Raw genomic sequence first — 11,180 nt, 5'->3', positions numbered from 1 at the left:
GAACATCACTAAATAAGCAGCAGGAAAGGAAATACACCATCCGTTCAGACTTGCCAAACATCAGCTTCATTTGTGATTCCAAGTTATAAATCTTTGATAGTTGGGGGCTGTGGAAGTGTCCAGACTGTAGTGAAACACTGACTCTTGCAAACAAAGTATAAAAGAAACAAATTTAAAAAAAACCCCAAACAATAAACCCTTGTGCCTACAAGTGACTGGGATCCCATTACAATTCAGCTTATGAGGTGTGGAACAGGAGCTGTTTTCCATATGAGAGGCTCTCAAAGTTACACTGCAACATTTGTTGCTGCATCAAAACCCCCTTGCATTCGCAAGAGATGGAACAATTTTATTCATCCACTCCATGGTTTGGCCAAGAGTATTGAGAGGTCCCTTAGGTTCATCTCCTGTAATTACCCTTTTGAACCCTGAGCAGAAGTCCTGGCTCATACACACTGGGTTGAGCAGCACATTAAAGAGAAACTTGGAATAACTGTGGAGGGAACAAGTGCAAAACACTCCCTATGTGATTTTATGTTCACTTACTCTAGAGCAAGGGCCTGCCTGCTTCTGTGTCTCACAAAAAAATCCTAGAGTGTCCAAAATATTCAAACCAAGAAACAGCACACTTGAGTTTTATCATTTTCCCCAGAATACCATCAAAAAGACACAAACAAAACCTGGCCACTCACACACTTAGAGAGCTTGTGCCAGAAGGAGCTTTCAAAATGTTACATTTCAGAGTGCTAAAATGATTGTTCACAGAAACAAAGCCAAGCAACAGAGGCACAGAGCACAGATGAGCCAGCACTGGAGCTGGGCAGGAACCCAATATTTCATTACATTCCCACTCTGACTTTAGCCTCAAAAGACTTTTCGTCCTCAGCCCAGCTTGCACTGCTGCCAGCCTCTCCACTGGTTTCAGCAAAAGGTTGATTGGGCCTCGGGGCTTAAGTTTCAGACATGCTGGATGTGTGTTGACTTCAGCTGTCGTGGTGAATGCTCAGCAACACATCCAGGAGAGCAAGTCCCCTGCATGCAAAACAATTCTGGTCACATCATCACCTCACAGGACTCACAACAGCATAGAACTACTTTAACAAGAACGACAGCCCAGAGAAGGATGGTGACAGAGAACTCCAACAAATCAGTCAAGAAGACTAGGCACAGGCTGCAGAATTGCAGAAAGTTTCAAAAATAAATACACATCCAGTAAAGTTCTTCTCTATAAAATGCAGCATTCAGTAAACTTCCAACTATAAACCAAAGCATTCTATAAACTGAAACATCATGAATGAAGATATGGGAATTTCAACATACCTTAAAAGCCAATGCAGTTCTGCATGACTTGCAGTAAAACTTCTTCTTTCTTCCCATGGTTTATAGGTCTAATAAGCCAGAACTTACATTTTCTTCTCCAGCCAAAGATAACTGCCTTCCATTTAAATTCTTGTTTCCATTAAAGCACAAAGCACTTAGGTACTTAATATTACTTCTGCAACATTTTGTTTGCATCTACCCACAAGGTGTTGAACAGCATGTCAGTTTTATCCTTAAAATACTATTTCTAATACCTGAGAAGTTACACAAAAGCATGCAGGAGACCATCTAGAAAAAAGCAGGCACTATAAAAACATTTCTTTTATGTTTCTTAAGTGTAAAACTTGACATGGCCAGAACACACAGAGCACACCACAACAGAAGACTGCAAGCAACAGCCCTTTAGTGCTCTTCAGCCCAGCCTTTTATCCCCTCCCGTTGATGCCCTGCACCTGTGTGCCCCCTGCTCCCTGTGGGATTGGTCAGTGCCCCTGGGCACTCCCTGCCTCCTTATCTCCAATATTATTCACCTGAGCACACAGCTGCAGCCAGTCAGGGATCAGGCTGGGCCCCAGCCCCACTCCAAATCACCACACACTCTGTGCCTACATTTAAGTACCTCACAGACTCAAACCACCATTTTTAAGGGCTGGGAAGACATAGAGGGAGTTTAGTTCTCCGAACCTACTGGGGGAAAAGTAGCTTCCTATAACTACTAGTGGTAAATAAGCAATTTCTCACATGGAGAAAATACTTGAGGTTTTCTCAAGAGATCAGTAGTTCTCTATTCAAAGACTTTTATTTTTAAATATAATAAAGAAAATCTCTATCTTCCTTTCCAGATCCTTTTTGCCTGCCCATCAGGAATAGCCTTTACAATTACAAAGTAAATCCTGTGATGAGTTGGAGCTTAGAACCTCCCTGGAGTACTTTATGAAACCTACTGGCTTTCACTGCTGCCTCAGAGATCTTCCACGTAAGAGTGATTTTTAAAAAAAGAAAGAGAAGGAAAGCATGATTCTGATGTAATATATTGAATGAGGATTTAGGGATTCACCAAAAAAGCTGCCATTTCTCCTTCACTCATAGACAAGCTTTGAGTAGCGACCAACTATTAAAGCTTGGAGTTCTTGCATTATGTCTAGTCAATGCCTGGTGCAGTGATGATGAGTACAGGTACTACTAGAAGGGTGGGAGTGCAGACATCAGTATCATAGTTCCTGGCTGGATCCTACAGTGTTCATAACTTTCTATGCCCAGGGAAGAACTGAATATAAGTGTCCAAAATTGTTTCCTTCAGTAAATTCTTCATCATCTATGGTTTGGTTAGCAATTGTGCTGTTAGCATTTGGACGTGCTGCTGCTTAGCAGAGAATCAGCAATGCAGATTTTGGGTAAAGCTTAGGGTGAAAGGAAATAAAAAGAGCTGAAAATCTTTGGCAGGGCAGAAATTCCTTCCACATTCCCAGCAGCAGGATGGGCCTTCCCTACAATGCACAGCAGCTCTTGACTGAGGCAAACAGGCCCAAGAAGATTTATCAGCACAGCAAGCACTGGAAATCAAAAATGTAGGCAAGAGATTGAAAAGAAATCTTGGACCACGAGAGACAAAAGCAATTGACACGACACCATCCTGACTATCTAGTTCTGCCAGAGGACAGAGAAGTTTAGCACTGCAGGACCTTGGAAATTACAGGTTATATTGTTTGTAGCTCACATTAAAAACACTCAGATTATTTCTATTAGCCAGTTTTTCAACTTATTCTTTTCTTAAGTAAATCAAGGCATTAGTTGCTAATGCCAAGTTTATGGAGGTAGCTGTTAACAGTCCCTTGATTTCTGCTTCAAGTTCTAAAATACTTTCTAACAAAACCATACTTTTTTACAAGACAAGCAAGAAACACATTTTCTGTTTATCTACTGGGATAAACAAAGCAGTAATTGGTAATTCATATCTTCCTTAAATTATTTTCCTCAGTAGGAACTGAGACACACAATAAGTGAGCATTGAAAGGAAGAAAAACAAACATCTGAAATGCTGCAGGTCCTTATCTCACAGCAATGATTATGAAGACAGCCTTTATAGGTCTTCCTCTGTCAGTCTGAAAAAAGTTCCATGTTACAATTAAAGCAGATGTAAGAAAAAGAAAGGTATGAAACACTGAAGTGTAAAGATGCTCATTACCCTGAAAGAAAAATGAAACTGCATACAGAGTAACTGCATGAACCACACATTCTTGTGTCACCAGCCAAAACAATCTCATTGATATATATTTTTAAATCTTACATTAGCTTGTAATAACATTTTCAAACTATAGTTCTTTCCTATTGATTTTCTGTGCAATCCATTAGAGAGAATGCTATCACCTTTGAGTCAGCTACAGGGTTTTAACCTTCCAAGAAGTCTGGGAACACAAATATGACAGTTTTTCTGAGCAGCATTGATTGCTGCATATTTTAAGTTATTCTGTAGAGGAATACCAGAAAAATAGCTTCTAGATGCATAATGTATAAGCTCATTTACAGGAAGCAGGGAACAAATCAAAAAGGGAGAAGTGACACCTAAGAAACTGATAGAAGCAACAGCAATTTTGTCAAGATAGATAATAACATGGAAATTCACCCTTATGGAAAAACTCTCTTTATTTAAAGCAGGCATTTTGACAAACAGCCTTTTAATTTGCAAACTGTGCTTCCCAAAGGTAATGAAGAGTACCCAAAATGAAAAGGAAGAGCATTGCCCCTTGTCTCTGAGACCTCAGCACACAACCTGCCAAAGCTCCAAAATGTAGACTTTCCTCCCAAAAACATTCAGTGCACATGGAGCACAGCACTAGGCTTCCTGGCCAATACACACATCCACAAACCTTGTGATAAATGTGAAAGAGAAGGTTTGCAAGCAGAATGCTGCCATAACTCTCCATGCTTCTGCAGTTCCTCGGACCTAGACTGGTGCTGGATTCAGACCAGCAGCCAGCAGATCTGTAAATGCCTCCTAGGGAAGGGTTTCCCAAGCCAAGATCAGAATTAATTTTATTTCACAGCTTTAACCTGAAAACCATACTATGTTACAACATAATAAACATCCAGCCAGGAGTCCATAAATATTTAACTAATCAGTATTGGTTTTGTTTCAGGCAGCTTGACAATTTACAGCTGTGTGCTTAATGAAGCACAGGTTCTCCAGGCAGCCACCAAGCTCAGCAGAACACAAGAGGGGTGTTTTCCCTGTGCACTTTCTAAGAAGAGATTCTCAAACTCCTGTCACTGACCACTCTGTTCTAACCCTGCATTTACCAGTGACCTCAAAGGAAGGAGCCAGTCCCTGTTGGGCCCCACCACTTGAGGCACAGAAAGTGACCAGCAAGGATGCTTTAACCCACACATTCCTTACAAAGAGAACATCTGCAGAGTGCCTGAAGACATGCAGCCTCCAAAATGGCACCATTCAGCACACAAAGTATATTTGTACTACAAACAATTCCTGCACAAAAGTGCAAGTTCAGTTGGAAAGTGCCACTTGCTCCTTTTGCACATTGAGAAGCAGCAGCCACACAGCACAGCACATTTAGCCTGCAGTCACCCCTTGGACTGCATACAGACCTACTCCAACATCCTCCTCATCTCATCAGAACTTTACTGCCTACATACTTTGAAAACATTATTATGTTTTATACAGGTTAGTTTAGATTCCCACCTCCAAGGCCCATCCATGTCATTGCTTACCAGGCATAGAAAGCAGGGAGCATTATTCTCTGGTACAGACTCTACTGACATACTAGAGGATAAATCCAACAAAGAAAAATTTAGCTGGATAAATTTCTTATAGTTAAAATTATTTGCAAGCAAAGCCAATATACTTGCTCTTCAGCTTAAAATACAGGCTTTGCCTAGCAGTTAACACTCAGAACTGAAGTGTGGATGTGTGTGCTCCCTGTCACCTCAAGGCCAGTGACTCTACCACTTTTCATCAACCAGGATTAGGTATCTATCTTTCACATTGCTCTAGCAAAGCCTTCAGGAAACTCTCATCGTGAGCAGTGGTGTTAGCAGGCACATAACTACAAACATCCCACCCTTCAGCAGCAGTTGTTCTTGCAAGGAATTACTCTTTCACTTCATTTAATAATCTGCCAAGTCTTCTGCAGAGACCTCAGCTCACTGTTCTGCACCATTATTGGCTTGTGACTGCAGAGATTCCAGACTCACTGGAGCACAAGCTTACATAAAGCTGGGCAGACACACAGAACAAACAAAAGCAGACTGGACATAATATCAGCAGATGATCAAAACCATAATACCCAATTACATAATTAATTCTCTCATTCAATCCAGTTCTTCTGCCACCTCAGCAAGCTATCTGTCTAGTTACAATCTCATCTTCATTGCCACATTAACTGCCCCAAAACCTGTGTCACTAGATGCCATGTCAAAAAATCCTCAATTGGTAGAGAAGTCACTCTTCAAAACACAACATCCATCAAAACACCTACAACAACATACACTGTTCTCTTGCAAATCCCTTAATGTTACTCAATACTGAAAGCCAATTAAAAAAAGCATGATGGGTCTTATGTTAAGGCAAAGAGAGGAGAAATTACTCATCTAAAACTTCCGTAACTGCTGCTGCAAAGCAGCCACACGAGGATGTAGCAATTAAAAGTACAAGATTTAAGTGCATGTAAATAGATTTCCTGGGTATTGAGCTAAATGGTAAAATGAAACACTGTGTATGGAAAATAATCCTTCAGAAAAAATTACTCTTCATTATTGTAAACTTGATGATTTGAAAATCTAGAAAACTTCAGATATAGATTTGCATACTCTATTTGTCAAGTGAGTGCATCTTATTCCCTTCAGCAAGTTGTCCTGATTTTCTTCAAAACTCAAAAATCCTTCTAGGGGGAGGTTAAGTTGAAAGTTCTCTATATAAAAATATCTCCCTTCACATTCTTTTCTCGTATTTCTCAGCCCTGAATTTATAAAAGTAATTCCACAACACATTTGCTGAAACTCCTAATATAAATACAGCAAATCTCACAGTCTGTAATGAGTGTTACATGAAACATGAGCAGGGACCGTGCTATCTCTGAGCCACCACTGCCCTCATCTGGGAGAAGGCTGCATCTCCCATTCTGCCAGGAGAGGTTTTAATTTTCCACATGATTGTTTGTGTACTACAGATCTGAGAATTCATACTGTTATTTACATTTTCCTTTAAGTTTAAGTGTCCTCTCTCAACGAAAGGATTCCTTTTAGATCCCCTAGCAAGACAAGGAGAAAAATCTGCTAGTACACCTGGGCAAACAAACAACAAATCACCAAACCAAGAAACCCACAGCATTTGCTTCCACACGAGTGGTAACAAGTGATTTCAGTGCTGAATCCATCTACATACAAATGCAAACACCAAATATGCAGTGCAAACAAATCAAAAACTGAAAACAACTGGGATTCAGATCAAATAGAAAGAGATAACAACAAAAATAGTGACAATGGGAATAGCTTAAACATTCTTCACTGTTATTCAAAAAGGAATAACTACTCAAGTGAGGATGAAAACTCAACCTAAAGGGGGCAGAAGGACAAGAACTACTATTGAACAGGTATGATTTCCAAAAAAATGCAAGAAATGGAGTCATGACAAGAAAAATTTGATTAACCATAATTTAAACGAAATCTATGTGTCACCAACAATAAGGAGCCAGATCAGTTTAAAGGAGCAGAAGGACTCACACAGCCTTGACCCACTATGACACAGAAACAGAAAAAAACCCAACTAACATCATTTGCTCTCCTCTTAAGTAAATCATAGCCCTATTAAAATAATTTAGCATTTTAAACAATAATTTTGGCTGTTAACATTAATAGCAAAAAAACTATTTGAAATGCCTCTATTCCAGGAAACATACATTCATAAAGAGCATTCTGTGCCATTTAAGATGATTTTTAAACACTACCAACAGAAGCTGGGGTCATGATAATATTTCTAAGGAAAATATTTAGTTAGCTGTTTAGTCTAAATCAGTCTCTAGCAGTATCATTAAATATTTGCTTATTTATTCCTTCAGTGCACTACTCATTTGGCCCTTTCCACAAAAAAAAAACCACACCTAAGTCATCCCTTCTCAGACTGGTAGCCCAGTCCCTAAAACTGGCAGCAAATTCTGAGGCTCACAAGCTGAGTTTTAACTGTTCAGTAATCAGTGCTGGTTTCTGCAGAAATTACTTGTCTCAGCTGTTTCAGATCTTGTAGTGGGAGGGTGACACAAGCAGAAGTCAGTGAGGCTGCTCACAAGCATTTCTTTATTCAAGCAAGAAGGAATGTTTTCAGCAAACAGCTTGGGCCAGCTGCGAGCAGGTTGCAGGGCACTTAGTCTCACCACAGGATTACTGAGTACTCCCAGCACTGTTTGAGCCTCCACAAAGTGGTATCAGAGACCACTGAATAAAAAACTTGGAACTCTATATACCATAATTTAAGAAAACTATAAAAATAGTAGGGGCACGTACAGGTCAGAGGCAAGGTGAGAGTGGCACTGAGGGGACTGCGGCATCTCTTTCAATTACCAAATTTCACAGCACCTCTCTCACCCATATATTAAAAACTAAAAAATAGATTTTCTTCTCCCTCCTCTAGGACCTGCTTTTCAAATGTGCAGCACCAGACAAGCAGCACAACAGGGCTCATGTTTCCCTCAGAGACAACACTGTCACTCCAGCTACATTTGTCTGACATTTTACATTCACACATTAGGAGACTATGACTATTTCTGGACTGCAAAATACTATCTGAAGGACAGATAGATTATATACCCTGCATTCTAAAGTGGCAGGTTGCTATGGTTTCCCCCTGCAAGAACAAAATTCACTTCATTAGGTTATCTGAAGATCTCCACTAAAACCAAAAGGGGCCATCAGGGAAGCAGCCTGTCCTTTAATCACAGCTCTGCCTTCCTGAACACCAGTCTCCATTTTTCTTCTGAAACAGCTTTTGAAAAGAAGAATGTAGTTCTGCACATGAACTGAAATATCCTGATACTCCAAATTCTGAGGTGAGCTCTAACCACAGGGTTGGCACAACAATATGGATCCTGACTGAGTGGAGACTGCTGTACTGGAAACCTATGGTTTAGAAAAAGATATTTAACTCTCGGTTGTTTAAATTACTACCTGAACTACTTAACTCATTTGGTAAATCACATTAGGAATTAGCAGAACCTCTTTTCTTGAAAATAAAACACAGATAACAGGACAAAATATGTATTTTTTAAAAAGATACAAACCCAGCCAAGGCAAATTCCCATGACCAGGTGTCACCCTGCGTCTGGAGGGTGGCACCTGGTCATGGAAAAACGTATTCAAGTTACTTTTTTTTCTCCCCAACAATCTTTTCTATGTATTTTTGCTTATCTCCATCTCCTGTGTGATCCATCAAACAAAAATTACTTGCCCATGCCATCTCTTTGGGCTCTTCAGCCAAGCACAGTGCCAAAGACTCACAGTACTGCTTTTAGCAAACTGTTTTCAACCATTCAGAACTTCTAAGCACTCAGTTACTGGTTCAAGTTGCATTCCTTTGGGATTTATCGAAAAGTTGACTTTCTAAAAAAGAAATAAAAGCTTCCAAGTGCAAGTGATTGACTTCCTATTTTTTTTTTCTTAACAGAAAAAGACAAACCGTGTATTTCCATCATGCCAAGTCTCAGCTTAGAGGGCTCACCAACTGTTATTCCAAAGTAGTCAGGAACAATGAGCCCATTATCAGTAAGCCTAAAGCAAATGTGCAGCACCCACACAACCATTGGAAACATTCAGTCCATAAGCAAAAAAAATTAAAATATTAAAACATGAAGCATGACTTTGTACTGTCTTGTAATGACTCAAGTATTTCTAACAGTTCTCTCTGAAGGGAACTGACACTGTCCCCAGGCTGCTCCTCCCTGGGTGATTAACAAAAACACACACACTTTTGTAGGCCTATTAATCATCACAAGTGCCCAGTCTCAGCTTTCCCTGTCTGTTCAACAAATTACCCTTTGTTCCAAATCCAGCTGACATGACTCTTCCTAAAAAAGCACCCCTGAATCTTCTCAAAGTGGGAGGAAATACCTGGCTGAAAATTATAGGTGGAGAAGATGTAACCATGAAGAGTACAGGACTGCTGCTAGATTTTAAGTTTACACTGCAGATCCATGATTCCATACCCCATCCACACCATCTTCTTCTAGGGCAGCTAACTACACACCAGTCATATTCATAATGCTTGCTGATGCTCTTAACAAAGAGGGAAAGGAGCGTGAAACAGCAAAGGATTTTCCTGAATGGTGTCAACCGAAACACCATGTCAACATGGTGGCATGTCTGGCCAAGCAGGAGAGCAGGCCAGCCACGGTCCTTCCTGGACCCTGAACTTACTGAGGCTCCTGGATCCTCGGGGGTATGGCTGCGTGAGAGTATGGCTGTGTGAGAAATGACTGCTCACTTTTAAAAAGGTTTATTAAATCTTAACAAAAAAATTACAACAAAAGGACTAAATACGGAAAAATTATAGCACTGGGAGCCCCTGTGACTCTCAGCCACGCACTTGTCTTCAAAATGGATGCTCTGCCTTTTATACCTCTAGTCCCTCCTAAAGTTTTGTCAGTCGACTTCTTGCTTGCTGTCCAGTGGTGGAGATCACTTTCTCACACCTTGATTTGCGGTCAGGTGTTACTACAGTAAAGAGCCAACCCTCCCCAAATGCCCCAACTACCAAGACCATCCCATGCTAACAATGCAAGGGACAGGACATACCACAGTAACATTACTATACATTTACAAAACTTCTCTTAGCATACTATAATGTTCACCCCTTAATTGTGAGAGCCAACCATCTCATTACTCATCTATAACAGGGGGAAATCTCAACTGAGCCCAGTGCACATACTTACGCCCTGCAGGTGCCGACTGTGGCAGTGAGGATTAAACAGACACAGATTTCTGAAAGACATCTGACACATGTTAAGTAGAAAAGAGGTGAAGATACCACTCCTGCAACTATCCACTCTGCTTCTGTGGCAGGCTCACCACCCAGCCCTGCAGCACTGCCAGCACTCCTCAGCTTGGCACAGGCACTGGGAGCAATGGGTGCCCTCAGCTACCAGACCAACCCACAAGAAATGTGTGTGTCCTTGTCTCAGGCATGACAACCACTGAAGAGGCAGAACAGACATCTAGGAGAGAAGATGTAGCATCTTTGCTATCCAGTCTGAACCTCCATCTCATCTCTGCCCTCTCTTGAAGCACCTTCCATCCACACACAGCAGCCTGCAGAGCAGATGGAGTTTGTGTACTCACTTCAGCCACTGCAGTGTGAAGTCTGGCAATTCAGAGCAAGACACTTCTCAAGCTGCTGCCCAAGTGTTCTGGGCCACAAAGGTGTTTTGGGCTTCTGTTTGCCAAATGCCTAAGCCCAAAGAACATTTGAAAATCATAACTTATATGTTATATTTAATCAACATGAACTCCTTTTCCATGTCATCACCTCAGTCCAGAATCCTTACTGAAAGAACAAAAAACAGGCCAGTGATTTTGCCTGCTGTCAGTGGCTTCAAACCAGATCCATGGCCCACTGCTTTTTACAGCACTCCCTTAGTCTATTTTTAAGAGCAGTTTGAGAAATAAAAGCTATTTAAAACAAGCAGCATGAAAAGAAGTATCATTTGCTTCACATGATTATTATGTGCATAGTAATGACAGGAAGAATACTGCAAATGTTTTCCAACTCTTAAAAAAAAAAAAAGAAGAACACTTCCTTTGCAATATATAATTTTGAATTTTAATTTAGATAACTCAGACTATTTACTGGCAACATAAAT

Source organism: Molothrus ater, chromosome 15 (assembly GCF_012460135.2).
Source record: "Molothrus ater isolate BHLD 08-10-18 breed brown headed cowbird chromosome 15, BPBGC_Mater_1.1, whole genome shotgun sequence".
In the NCBI taxonomy this organism is placed as follows: Eukaryota; Metazoa; Chordata; class Aves; order Passeriformes; family Icteridae; genus Molothrus; species Molothrus ater.
This window is presented reverse-complemented; position numbering follows the sequence as displayed.